The sequence below is a fragment of the Cydia amplana genome, chromosome 16 (assembly GCF_948474715.1).
Source record: "Cydia amplana chromosome 16, ilCydAmpl1.1, whole genome shotgun sequence".
Taxonomy (NCBI): Eukaryota; Metazoa; Arthropoda; class Insecta; order Lepidoptera; family Tortricidae; genus Cydia; species Cydia amplana.
The window spans coordinates 5,421,978-5,437,189 of record NC_086084.1 but is presented as its reverse complement, the minus strand read 5'-3'; the positions used below and the strand labels follow the sequence as shown (position 1 = coordinate 5,437,189).

The window sequence follows — 15,212 nt, the reverse complement described above, 5'->3', positions numbered from 1 at the left end:
AAAGGCCATGGGGATAATTCCGTTTTCGGAGTTCGGTGTCGGTTGTATAATTAAAAACTGAATTATACGCCATTAAATCCCGCCAGTAAACAATAATGAGTCAAAAACCTTGAAAGTTTAAATCAGTGTTTCTCTGGTCGTACTTTTGCGGCATGATTTACTAAAGAAAAGAAAATATTTATGATAGCTCTATGAATCATTTTGTAAGTAAATTTATTACAATTATTACAATGTATATTATTACAATGTATCTTGATCGCTTTGGGGGTGACATGATCCCGGAATCATATCTCCCCAGAAGAAAAAGACAAAGTCTCCCCATACATAGTAAGATTATAAAAAGTGCCGTACTCGAAACGTGTGTTCGCGTATATCAATGTAATCCAAGTTAATCATCACTTCAATAAACAACAAATAAAATAAACACACTCACTAACATCATTTCCATCTCATATTATAAAATAAATCCAGTTAAAGCTTACCGAAAATTGAATATAGTACGCCGAAAATCTTTCACCGTCCGCCATTTTTGAACCACTGACTTTTCCGATACAGTGCCATGACAGAACGTGAAGTTAGGAACGAATGAATGACTGTTACCAGTGCAAAAAAATGTATCTCGTTTGGTTTGATTAAAAATGAAGTTTACCAAGTGTCCCCTAGGGATCGACCCTCCCCACCCTCACCTATTTTATCACCTATTTAAAGTAGATGTCACTAAAAAAGGTTAAGACCGCATGTGGTTTACCTCTGCTTGTGATTCTGTTTTCTTTTATTAAGGTGTGCAATAAAGACGTTTCTGGCAAAAAAAACGTTGAACCATGGATTTAAAAACAAGTCTCACTATAAAAAACTAAATAAGGAAAGTGCACGCGAAAGATGAAAAAAATTCGCTACATAGGTACGGTTGTGGTTTTGAAGAAGGACTTGAAGGTACGAGCGTTCGTCCGTTAGAACTATGCTGCCGTGTGTAACACATTAGAAATCGAATGCTATTGAATATCATTTAAAATCATCACTTAAGTTCATCATACCAGCCAACGTGAGGAATATTTTACAATTCTCATTAAATTACTTTTCACCTCAGCAGCTCGAACAAGGGTACTTTGCTACTTAAAAACAGTGAGCAAAATAGCATTTTGCTCACTGAGTGAGACAAAATGAGCAAAATGCGATTTTGCTCACTGTTTTTAAGTAGCAAAGTACTCTTGTTCGAGCTGATGAAGTGAAAATTTAATTGTTGGTATATCTTCAGAAAACATGAGTGAATAGATGTAAGTGATGAAGAAGGAATACATTTTTCGGGTTCTCTAATATGTTCTCACTGCTGAGGTGAAAAGTTTTGTGAACTACACGAGATCAAAGTAATTTACATCTCGTGCGCTTTTGAGTCCCTTACTACGCTCAAGATTCTAAATTAGATTCACTCGCTACGCTCGTATAGAATCTTTCGCTTGCACGGGACTCAAAATAAGCACTCGAAGAAATATCAAACTTTGATCTCTTGTTGTACAAATAACTATTGGCACTCTAGAGGATAAAATACAAATTTCCTATCTGTTTTTGTGTCGGCTGTGTTCAAAAGTATGTTTTAAGTTTCCATTGCAATCTTATTTCTATTTGGCTTAAACTCCCCCCGCAATAACTTCGATTTACAGGGCTTTTAAACCGTTCCAGTAAACCGTAAACCATTTCCTAACAGTGCGTCGCACTAACACTAAGTGAGTAACGGTGAGCGGACCAGGAGCGCAATTAACAAGATCTGGTCCAGAATGGGACGAGATATAGGTACCTACACAAATATACTTTATAGTAAGCTATATTTACCCGCATGCGATGGATCAAGTGATTCAGTGAGCAGGTTTTAGATCGGGCGTTTGAGCGGGATGTCTCTTTTGAATACAGTTTATTTGGTTAGAATTAAGGTACCTAAGGTATACTCTTATTTAGGATTAATTTGTATTGTTAAGTTTCTGCTATATATCAATGTAAAGTATAATTTTGAAATTGGTCTATATTATTAAATGTTGTGCTGCATAACCAGCTGAACTTTATGTTTAAATTATTATGAGTATGTCAAACAAAAGCAAAGAATTTCTTTCAGCAGTGTTTTAGCTTTAGTCGATCTAAGACTTTAAGAAAGGTCTACGGCTCCAAAATATTCTTATTCATAAAAAACTAACATAATAGATTTCTATAAGTAACTGCACTTAATTTTATAAGTTTCCTATATAATTAAATATTGAATTATTACGTCGTATACCTATATCGCTATGCGCCGTTAAACTTTTATATCCACGGAACGTACCGCGAAAACCGAAGTTCGCAAATTGCGGGGATCTTTATCTTTTACTCCAATGAAGGCGTCATTAGAGTGACAGAGAAGGATGCCCGCAGTTTGCGGACTTCGATTTTCGCTGTAATAGCCCAGTAATTTGATGACTTCAGATATTAAACATAAGTATGCAGGTATAACTTACATTAATTAGCATCTAACTGAAAAACTTTCTCCTCTTACCTACACGTTCAATTTCAGATCTCTATTACTCAATATAATTAAATGAGTCGATTACTATTGCACTCGTAGCTTTAATAACGGCGCCAGCACTCCAAGTCAGTCGCATCTTCATAGTCCTACAAATTTATAATAGAAATACGTTTAGTATTCAACCATTGCAATATACGAGCAAGCAAATTGCCCATATCGTTAATAATTTAAATATATATCCATGGTTTACTATGGCTTGCATTCAAAAGACTACATTGCGGTTTTATGTCATTTTATTCGCACTACTATCGCACATTCAAAGGACATATGCTTAGCCTTTGACGGCGCATACACCGTTTTAGAATAATATGGTTTCTATGGCCAATATACTCGTAGTGAAGCGAATGTATTATTTTACTGCCAAAGCAGCACGCCACACGTATGAATCGTGTGATCAATCGTTTATATTTAGATTCACTTTCTTCACTTATGTGTTTAGTATTGCCACTTGATTTTATAAGTAGTTCTATTAATAAATAATGGATATATTATGGTAAAAAACTGTTTTATTACTTTTGACTATACTTCTGATCTTCTTTTCTTTAAACATCCAACAAACGCAAATTCGTTAAAATAAATTCGTATTTACACAATGTATGTAGGTGTTAGGTTTGACCTAAGTGGTCTTAATTGATTACAAGCCATTTTAGTAACCATCTAGCTGCGATTAAATAGTTTATAGTTAACAAACAGTAAACTTCATATGTGCGAAAGATATACGAGTTTTAATTATTGTTTCGCAACTAGTCCAGGGGTTGGAAACAATGTATAACCAGACAAAACAGATAGTAAATGAATGTAGTTCATTATGAGTATTATGACAAGCATTCGGGGATTTTAAAAATCGTACTAACCCGGTCAATTCAATAAGGTCTCAACTACTGTGGACAGGATTAATTTTATTGTACCTGCGTACTGTACCTACTTAAAATTCAAAATTAGGAAGAGGTGTGTATTTTTTTTTAATGAATGTATAATGTTTATTTTTATACGAAATTTAGGTTTATTTACTATTGTTTTTTCTACCTAGGTACCTACACCGGTAAAAAATGTAAAATACCTACTGGTTTAACGTTAAAGTACAATTACCTAAGTACATACATACTTAGTTACTTTCACTTACAAAATAATTGCATAAAACCAGTTTAAGATACTCGTAGATGCAACAGGATTTTCAATATGACAGCTGTCATTTCATTCCTATAGAATTGTCAGAAACCCGGATTTTTCTTGTCTGCTGCCAATTTAATAATATATGGACCTAAATTTTAGACTTATTCTTTGAATATTTTTTGGTACCTACTTTAAACACATAAAAACAACAAAAAAATGACAGAAAAAAGTTTCCTAAGTGGCTCAAAAAGCTTCAGGAATAGAGCATCTTTCTTACGGACAATGCAGTAACCAACAATTTCGGTTATTTCGGTACACTTTAGTGAGGCTCCCGTCATTCATACAACTTTAAAGACATTTGGTTACAAGGTGTGAATATGCCAACCTAGGCTTAAAAATCCATTTATTTAGGTCTGATGTCCACGGGAAAAATGTAATTATTTTGAACTCATACTAAATAGGTTTTTAATTTATGTTGCGTTCAATTTAAATGGTTTTATTAAATAAAAGTTGTATTTAAAAAAATACAATAAAAGCTATTGATTGTACACAGTCAAACATTTAGTAAGTAAATTAAAGCTCTTATAAAGCCCTATTTTATTAAGTAATCTATTATTTTACGTTTTAAGTCAATATTTAGAGCCAACGGTTGGCAACGCCTCGCTAATATAGCACCGTAGATCGCGACAGAGTGGAGACGAAAAAGTGATTTGGCAAAATTAATGTCTGGCTTAATTCAGGCAGGAATGCAGCAAATGGGCTCGCCTATTAGGGGATATCGCTCTAGTTGAGCTGTTGGTCGTTTAATGGTTAACTAAATATAGCGCCATATTTAATTAATTCTAACATAACTGACACATCTTTAACCTTTAGAATGTAGGTACTAGGTATCTATGTTTTTTTTTTTCAATCTAAGTAAATAATGATATAAAGTACGGTAAGTACCTATTATGTATTTGCAATTTTATTTGAATTATGTTACGTTGTTTTAATTATTTTTTTTAGTACGGCTGACCAACATTGAAGCGAACATTACCCACATGAAAAATGTTTAGAAAATATATTAGGTTTTGGGTATATGGATAATTTAAATCATATTAATATTATCTTGATTTAACTAAAATTGATTTTTTTATTTCCTATATGACCATTAATGTGACAACATAGTTGTAATTGTTAAAAATACATGAAGTACCGTAGAATGGGGTGAGTAGGGTCAAAACTGACATTCAAACCTCAATAACATTTTATTTTTACATATGCAAACTGAATGGTGTATATCATAATAAGTGTTCGGGACGTTTGTATTTTAGTTTTTATTTTATTTTGGGTAGTTTTCCATTTCATAACTTTGACGATAAACAGGAAAACCCACCTCACCCCGTAGTCCCTCGTGTTTGGGGTGAGTTGGGTTTTCATACAAAGGTGATTTTGGAAGATTGTTGGATCGATTTTTTTTATTATGAGTATTACTATAGCTCCATTTTAAATTGGAATACATTATTTTTGTAGCAGTAGCCTTAAACTCCCTTTCATCCCTTCTCTCCCCATTCATAACCCAACTCTCACCACGAAACCTACTCACCGCATTTTACGGTACCCAATTTAAGAAGACGATTTTAATTTAGCAAGTCAATGTCAACATTATTACTATCACACTTCCCAATATGATGAGCTACTGCTACATGATCATCAAAACGAGTACCAGATGTTACGCATTTTACGACTTCTTAGTATTTATCAATAGAAGTGTAAAATCAGAATATCACTACGCTTTACTAAAATAACAGTGAGAATTAATAGACGTTACGATATATCTAGCTAGGTACTAGTAGTTAGTATTTAATTCAGAAACATAAATAAATCATCTATACACGAGTAAATCCAAATAGACCAATACTATTTATTTCCACCTATTTGCAAAATAAATATGTAGACTTACAATTAGTGTAAATAAAATAAATTATCCAGATAGGTACATAAATACGTAACTTGTATGGCACGTGTACTTTTATACGTATGCCTCTTAACAAGATCGTTGTCATGCACCTGTCTTTAAACCAAACAATATTAGTATCAAGTATAATTGGAAATTAAACGAACTTACCTGTAAGTGAAGTTCATTTCAATTATATTAGCTGCACAAACTTCGAAATGATAATTTTAACTTGTAGTACGTGCTTTATCATGTAGCCTGTTCCATGAATGTTACAGAGAGGCAAAGCCAAAATTAAAAATATGTATCTGATTTATGAACATAACTCCTACGTTGAACGATTCCCGCGCTGTCAACTGTCAATGTCATTTAGTTTAGAGTAACAAGCCAAGACATAACACTTTCACTGCCATTAGCCCGCTAGGATTCTCTATTCTTAGGTACTTATCGCTACAAAGCGGAAAAAACATATGGTATCCGCTATGCTTTTAGCTCACGCTGGCAGTGAATATGCCAATAGATGGAACAACTTGGCCCCCAATTCAGCAAAGCCAATATTGCCATAACTTTGACAGGGATTATAGGTACACGAATCCCTGGTTGTCTCAGGACAACGTGGGTACTGGGTGGGATGGGTTATCATTTCGAAGTTTGTGCAGCTAATATAATTGAAATGAACTTCACTTACACGTAAGTTCGTTTAATTTCCAATTATTATTACGCTGCACAAACTTCTTCAATGATAATTTTAACTTGTAGATGTTTAGAGATAAGTATTCAAAGTTTGTTTTGGCTTTGTATTACAACAATGAAATCATTGATTAACAATGATTTATTATTTCATTTTAAATTAGGTACCTTTTTAGTTATCATTAACTATTTTCAAAATATAGGTATGTATATTTAGTTTACAACATTATTTAGAGATCTAGTGATATCATTTCATCAAACTGTCTATCGTATAGTATAGATAGTTGAAACAAAAATAATTTGATCCTTATTTATTAATAGGTAAGTATTTTCATTTATACCACCAAATACCACATACAACTTAATTATTATAGGAAAGAAATCAAAGGATAGCATGAGATGCATCTGTTGGCGAATACAACAACTATAAGCAACTCTTGGCAGTGTGTTATTGTTGGTTACACCTTTAAGTAACACTTATTTTCTCATTTATCATAGTAAGGATTTACCAAAATTATTGGATGGAACCATGATTATGAAATTGAGAAAAATCATTACAAGAATCACTCCACCTTGATGTTTTTCTTCCACCAACTCCTAAACGATTTACGGTTGACACAACACATAACAGGTTAAATAGGTGATGAAAATAAAAATATATCAATACAAATCTTTAAGAGTTGACTTATGTAATCCCTCTACAAATCGTTTGGGAAGTGATTTTTTCATGATTCTGAGGGCAATAAATAATCACTAACAAGTTAACTACCATCACGAATATTATTGTTCGTTATTTATATATACAGGTAATCAATGTTTTACACCTCATTCAATTTGAAATTAGTGTTTTCCCTGAAAAAATTAATGCTATGGATAGCAAGGGTTGCTGAAATTTATCAATCAGAATAACAGTAAAGTTTGATATTTTTTCAAGGACAGGGTTTGCACGTTGTATAGGTACAATCACAACAGCTAATAAAAGTGATAAAGTAATTTTTTACTTTTTCTTAATCCTGTAATGAATGATTTTCATTAGTTGGTGACATTGTTAATAAATAATTTAAGACCGATTAAGGGTACTAGGTCACACTTTAAGGTTGAGTTTGGTGTAATCGAAAAAACGTTCTTCATAAAGTGTTCAATTCTATCATTTGAGGAGAGCCTATTCCCCAATAAAAGCACAAGAGCAGATTTACAATTATTTACACATCTATACCCTCATTACATAATGCTATTAAAAACGGCAAGCACTTCTGAAACAGATGCCATAAAATAATTAATGTAATTATTTTTACATAACATACACCAGTATTTCAAGGGAGTACTGTGTGTGTGTGTGTGCTTGACGGTGTTGGGCGCAAGGGATTACACCGTACTGTACTCCTTTCTCCTCTTCCTCTTCTCCTTCAGTGATGGCTGATGGCACTTCCTGGATAACACTGGGGTAACCAGGATAATGGATAATGGGGTAACCGCTGTTGAAACTTGAAACCAGTTAATAAAATATGTTTTTATAAATGAGAGTTGGGGCGCAAATCTTATACAATTATATGTACATATGCGTGTAAATATTTTGTAAACTGAGTAGTTACAATGACCGTGCCTTGATGCCTTCTACTTTTCCTAAATTTTAATACCTTAGATTTCGTTTCAGTTGGAAGGAAAACATAGATAAAATATTTTTTGCAAAAGCATCTACTTATGTAGAAAAAACATCTGGGTTACTTCACCAGGATATTTATATAATAACCAATAACTCGTGAGGTATATGGATTTCCAAAATGTTGTAAGAATTTCAAATTTAATTTGCGTTAAATCTGAAATCTTACATTATTTTCTCTCAATCAGCTTATGACACTTAAAGCACATATAGCATTTAAGTAGAATATTGTAATTTCTCTTTTCACACCACTGCTAATGTTCCTAGACATAAAAAATACTGTATTTCATTTCACCGGTTTATAAATAATTGCGATAGCTGTGTTGTCTTCTCTCAGATGTATCTCAGTGTGGTAAACCGGAAAAGAGGGTCTTTAAACATAAACAAGACCACCATAACCTGAACAAAATTAATGTACCTAATTCATTCTATTAGGCTTATTTAATAATTTCCACACGGGTGTAAGTATTACCGTAAGTAATTAAATATCTGGAAAAAATATATATTTATAACCCTTTATTTTAATTAGCCACCAAATTATGTCACACTAGGTGATATATTGGCATTGTATTTCTTTAAAATATACGAAATTCAGTATAGGTACTTTTATCTATTCAGCTCTTTAAATACACACATAACCATATTCATTAGCCAAACTTAAATATCTATAACTTGTAGTTATAGGTACCTATAACTTGTAGTTATAGGTACAACAACCCATTTATATGAGCAAAGTTCATTAAAACTAATTACAATGTGACCAATATATAAAGGACTTTATCTGTTGTTTAAGTTTGTATTTATCCTTATCGGCTAAAGAAATAATTATAGTATTACCCAGCTTTCTGAGGTAAGTACTAAGGAGCTAATTTCATTTGATTATAGCTCCATATAGGTAATGGTATCAAGACTAATTAAGTGTATCTTGTATATGTATGCACCTACATGGTATAAATAACATTTATAATAATAAGCTTCAACAATAGATATATAATCTAAACAATTGCTCATTATGTGACCTCTAGATCTTAGACACTTCATGAAAGGTCTGACACATATCGACACCTAGTCTAATAGTCTAATAAAAGGACTTATGTCATTACTTCATTAGTTTCATAACAGTTCCAATTCCCTGTTGACTTAAACTGCTTAGTTGCAATAAATTTACTTCTTCTATAGGTATCTGTATTTATTTCTCTTAGGATTTGGTAGAGAAAATATTGAAGTCAATATTAAACTGTATAAAGTGTACATTATTTTATAAGGACATCATAGGCATATACACACAGTATATATCACAGTCACATAGTTTTCTAGTATTTGACTATCAATTTTACAGAATTGATCATATTTCGGAATACCTCTAGGTATTAGTACAGACAAAAATTTAATTTTGTATGACAGAATCCTTGTAAATATGATGTCACTGCAATTAAAGAAGTGTATTTAAATAAACCACAGCTTTTGAGAATTTGTTCTAAATGAACACAGGCTGTTGTAATGTCACTTGAGTGCGACCACATTGTGACTGCAGAGAGGAAAGTGTTGCTCCGCTTCCTTATCGCTGCTTTTGACCAGGGTTTTTTGTATGTTGTAATGTTAAATGAACACTTTATTATATGAAACAAATAGTAACAGCAAAACATACATTGGAAAATATGATTGATAATCGAGCCCTTGAAGTTGAAGTACCGGGCCGTAAGCTATTAGTTTTTCTGTTAGATTTTCTTATAATATCACTTGTCGACAGCATGTTTTAAAGAAATCTCTAATGCCATTTATTGTGCTTTAATAGTATTTAAAGGACCGCTGCCTTAGCGAAGATTCTCAGTGATGACAGTCACACAAATGAAAGTCAGTCACTTAAAAGCGACAGCCGGTTGCAGCACAAAATTGATTGAGAGCTAAATCATCACAGTTAGCAAACAAATACTTAGCCTTATTCATTACTGACAAGCATCTCACCAGCCGCAGTTCAAGTCGCTGCCAATAAAATTTTACAGCGCAGATTATTTTTGCATAATCTTGTTTGGGTCATACTGGTTTTGTAATGTTCTTAATTATACATCTGAAAAAACAAACAACGAGGTTGTCTTATTAGGATTTTTCCATATCCAGATTTCTGGTGCCTCCGTCTCACGATGTCAAGATTTACTCGCTTAATTCCTTGCTTGCTGAAATAAGAATAAATATTTTAATTCACCTACTTGAAGATGAGTACATATCAAGAGACGGCCTAATTTGGCATATCACATTGATTAACTCATGGGGCCACAAAACCCAGTTCTAGCAAGACTTGTGGCCTTAAGTCCACTGCCATTGGCAGGTAGGATATGAGCCATATCTCAGTGCTGTTAGTAAGGAATAAGTGACAACACCACAATGTCCCAAATATACTGGCATTGAACACACCTAGTATTAGTATGTGAAAGATTGCCAAGTTCAAATATCATCAGAGATACCTAGGTTAGTACTCCAAAAAGCTTAGTATAGCCATTTTACAAACAGATGCACCTAGAATAGTGCTCCAGATTGCAGTGCATAGCTCAGTCACCATGTGCAGTTAGCAGACAGACACACCTATAATAGTGGCCCAGAATGCACAGTGCACAGCACAACCACCGTGTGCAGTTAGCAGACAGAGGCACCTAGAATAGTGCTCCAGAATGCACAGTGCACAGCGCAACCACCGTGTGCGGTTAGCAGACAGATGCACCTAGAATAGTGCTCCAGAATGCACAGTGCACAGCACAACCACCGTGTGCAGTTAGCAGACAGACGCACCTAGAATAGTGCTCCAGAATGCAGTGCACAGCTCAGTCACCATGTGCAGTTAGCGGACAGATATACACCTAGCTAGAATAGTGTTCCAAAAAATCCAGAATGCACAAGTAGCACAAACGTCGAAAATCATGAACAAATAAGCACTTGATACTGGGTCCACTGTATTTCCTACTTTGCGTTTATTTCCCTTTCGGAATTTTAGATACGTATTAAACATTCGGTCGCTGGCGAGCGAGGAGGGCACAGATTGCTTTTTATACGCCACGCGAAAATCGCTTTTTTCTCTACGCCGCTGGCGGAGATGGAGATGATGATGCAGACCTAAAATAAAAAGTAGGTACCTACGTCCATGCCCTGCTAGATTCTTATTTTGATATGCAACATGTCCGGGTGGATAGTCATGCTATCCACGAAACGACGCCGCCTTTGACCTTGGTCGCGAAAGTAGCATTTTCTTCTTCAGTCTTCTTGTATTTTCTTCCAATTTTGTAATTGGTCGGACTGTCGTACACTAATATTTTATTTTTTCACATATTTATTATATATTTACTATTATTTCCTGTTAAAAAAGTTATATTTTATTAAGCCCTAATGGTCTAGGCTAACATGAATAAACACAATGACATTGACAGTTGACAGCGCGGGAATCGTTCAACGTAGGAGTTATGTTCATAAATCAGATACATATTTTTAATTTTGGCTTTGCCTCTCTGTAACATTCATGGAACAGGCTACATGATAAAGCACGTACTACAAGTTAAAATTATCATTGAAGAAGTTTGTGCAGCGTAATAATAATTTTTATAAACGAGTAATATTTTAACATGTCTAATAGAAACCAGATAAGAAATTGTGCAGTAACTTGTGAAAAATTATGCAACTAATGCAAATATTACTCAATGCAAGACGGCCCTACAAACAATAGTCGAGGACTCGTATCTACACTATCTCCAGATAATATAGATAAACTTAGATAACTTCTCTGAAAAATAGATCACGAGGTGAACGACTGTGCTTTTGTGAAATGTTAAAATTTGGGTTATTGCGCATTTTTAATTACTTTGGCTTATGAATCGTGGGAGTAAAAGAACCACGGATAGGCAGAGAAATTATTATCTTTTCACAATGTTTGTTTTCTTTTTATAATCTAAAATATCGTAGGTTCCTAAGTATTGAACTAAATCAAAATAAGACCACTAAGTAGTCAGACCGATTTAATTAAGAGACGTCATATACTTAAAGTAGACCGGTAGGTATATCTAACCGTCCGATATTTTCTAGACTAAGAAATATTCAAAATTAATAAAGAAAAGATAAAATAGAAAAGATAAAATGTTTGATAGAATTTCTCGAGGAGCTGGGCTGGCAGGACTAGTCCACCCCCTATCACGCAAAATAGGCGCCAGTCGTCGAGTTGCGGAAAATCGCCCGAACCACAATACAATACAAAATAGCTTAATAAAGCCACGAGTATACCTACCTATTGTCTTTATATAATAAGCGCTCCTTCTTCGATACGAGTAAAAAAAGGGCACTACTTGTCCGAGACTTAAGTTGTTATAGTGTAAGAAGTAAGTGATATTAATAGGTAGCGATTTTTAATTATTTCTGTATAGGTATAGTATAAAACATTTGATACAATAACATCACGTTAAAACCCGTAACTCGACAACAACAGCTTCAGATAACCGATTCGTAAGCCACTTGTGTTTGCGCAGTTATTAAGATCAAATGACCAGACGCCATCGCGGACACACGAGAACATTGTTTATGTAATAAAAGTAAAAGAATTCGGCAGGAAGATATAAACGACTTCCTTAAAAGAGGAGAATCTGAGCTGGACGTAAACTTAAGAATTCGTAGAGATGATGGATTGTATTTTTTCAACTGTTTTGCTAATGGAATTGGTGGAATGGAAACATTTTGTTTGTATGAATTCTTAAGTGTTTTATTGTTTAGAATTCTCAATTTTTCAATGTAAGCTTGCCGAATTATAATTATCGTTGTTGCCGAAAAATACCAACGTTTTACCTATGTATTACCGAAATAAATTTCATAGGTAGGTATATGAAGGGAAAAACAGATAGTGTCTTCTTGAAATAGAGGTAACACAAATTAAAATTCATAGGAAGTAATTTAATTTGTTCTTAGAGTAGGTATGTATTACAGAGTAAATAAATAGCATTTTGGCATCCCATCGGTCTTATTATTAATAGCGTCTGCCCGCTACTTCGTCTGCGTGGAATGATAATGATGATGATGACTGATAAAAACTACCTACTTTAGCGTAAAGAGGTGACACAGATTGACTGTCGCATCTATAGTATTAGTAGGGATAGGCCAGTGTACGAGTTTGAGAAGCTAACTCAGTGACAAATTGAGTAAATTTCGATGTAAAATACTTTACATGTTTGGCTAAATATAAATTTACAGCTATAGGTACAAAAGACTGACTCAAATAATAATACCGACCATTATCGGGACTTTATCCCGTTGCAATAAGCTTGACATTTGATCAGTCAACAATATATTAAGGAAATACTTGACACCGATGTCTGAAAGGATGTTTGTAAATGTACAGGGAACTACAGAACATTTACGACATACGCGACTCTCTGCCGTATTCGAACTTCAAGATATTCACAAGAGACGACACGTACTAGATCCATTCTAGATACGTTATAGTTTAGATTTCAACTAGTTCTATTTTGCAGCGCAATTCGGGCAACCAATGTCACTTTTACGATAGATCGTGTTAGATATCTATTAGATGTGAATTAGATCTCTAAGTAATGTCTTGTGGAAATCGTTCAAGAGTATCTCCAGAATCGCGATGTCTAAAAGTTATCTAATAGATGTCTATTAAAAAATCCGAATCGGGCCGTAAGTTAACTTCGATGTATTTCACCTAGTCACTTAAATAAAGGCTGGGTTAGGCTTTTCTCTTAGTCACTATAAACTGTTTGTACTATCAAGACTCAGAGGGAAGTAACTGTACAATCGACAACATGCTGAAATACCTAACATGAAATTTAAAATGAACATTGAAATAACATGCATCTACCTATGTCTAGTATTACTGCTAAATATTGTCTGACAAAAAAGATAGAAACAGTAAAGGTTTTTGGCGGCACTTAGGGTTACTCCGAGTAAGTAGTACTGTCTCTCTGAATCTGTAATAGTAGTCTTAAAAAGAAAACTGGCAGACCGACTGAGGCCTAAAGAATTAAATTACTAAACTACCTATACAAGTATAAATTATTAAATGTTTTTCTTCCAGAAACGTTTTACATTTGTATTAACATTGTGTGTCGCAACTCACTATGTTCTCACAGTGTAACAAAACTTATGAAAACAATAAACTACAATCAACGCACAGTTATACATGCCCCCGTAACGACAGTAGCCGTAAGAATGTTATTAGAATGCAAATGTATCCACGTGGTTTTGAGGCGGAGACTACCGCCCACAGATACCGCTTCGAACCGCGTGGTCACCACACGTACGTGTTATTTTACATGTTACTATACTACCACTACTGCACAACCAATTGAAAAAAAATTAACGTTCTTGTTCTTGGCCGATCGTCCTCGAACTAGTGGTGGTCCCTGGAAGGACTTCAAATTTTCAGCGAAATTATGTATAAACAGAAAAACCCTTTGTTGCCTTTACTATTTTTAGTCCTTGGCAAGTGTACGATCCGGTGGCCAAGCCCAGATGAAAATCGTACATCTACAACACCAAACAAAAAGAAAAAATATACCGGAATGACGACGAAAAGTCACGTGACTATTGACCATAAATTATTTAACTTTCGTTTTGCGTTTCTTATCAACGATTGTCATCTTGACTTGGCACCTTGATCCAGTAAATCTTGTATGCTCCATCAGATCCTTGTTTGACATAATTATTGAAAGTCATAATGTAATGATTATCAAGTTATCATTTGTCAAAATACTCATAATTCTGATACCGTTAACTTTTCAGGATTTTCGTAAGGTTATCTTATAGATAGCTTAGGTTAGGTTAGGTTTGTTTTAGGGCAATCCAAGTTAGGCGTTTCTGAGAAAAACCAAATTATGACTAACGAGCATTTTCATTAACGGACAAACAATACATTATGACTTAAAACTTTATGGGAAACAATAGAGACCCATGCTCCATCTATTAGGCTGCATCTATGTGTTGAGGTCACCACACCGCGCGCGTGAATGAACCGCGTAATGGTTTACTTTACTCTCGGGTTAGGTGTAATGTTTCATTAATAACCTATTACTTGCGTTTGAATTTGAAATGTTGTTGGAGGATTCGGTTGAAAGAAAATACGCGTTTTAGTTTCTGCGTTTGTATTTCTGCTGGCGGTCACCGTATCCAAGCTACTTGAAATGCATACAATGTATTGGCGCGAGAAACGACATCATTTTGACGTACCAAAATGTACGTTTGAATTGGAGACCGATTCTGATTTAACAACTAGTTAC

The 15,212-nt window shown here is 34.2% G+C and overlaps 1 protein-coding gene across 1 annotated transcript in view; it reads right to left on the bottom strand.

The window, feature by feature from the left end:
• LOC134655377 (thrombospondin type-1 domain-containing protein 4-like) overlaps window positions 1-15,212 on the bottom strand; it is a 170,101-nt gene that overhangs the window by 117,511 nt on the left and 37,378 nt on the right. The gene's annotated exons all lie outside the window — the stretch shown is intronic.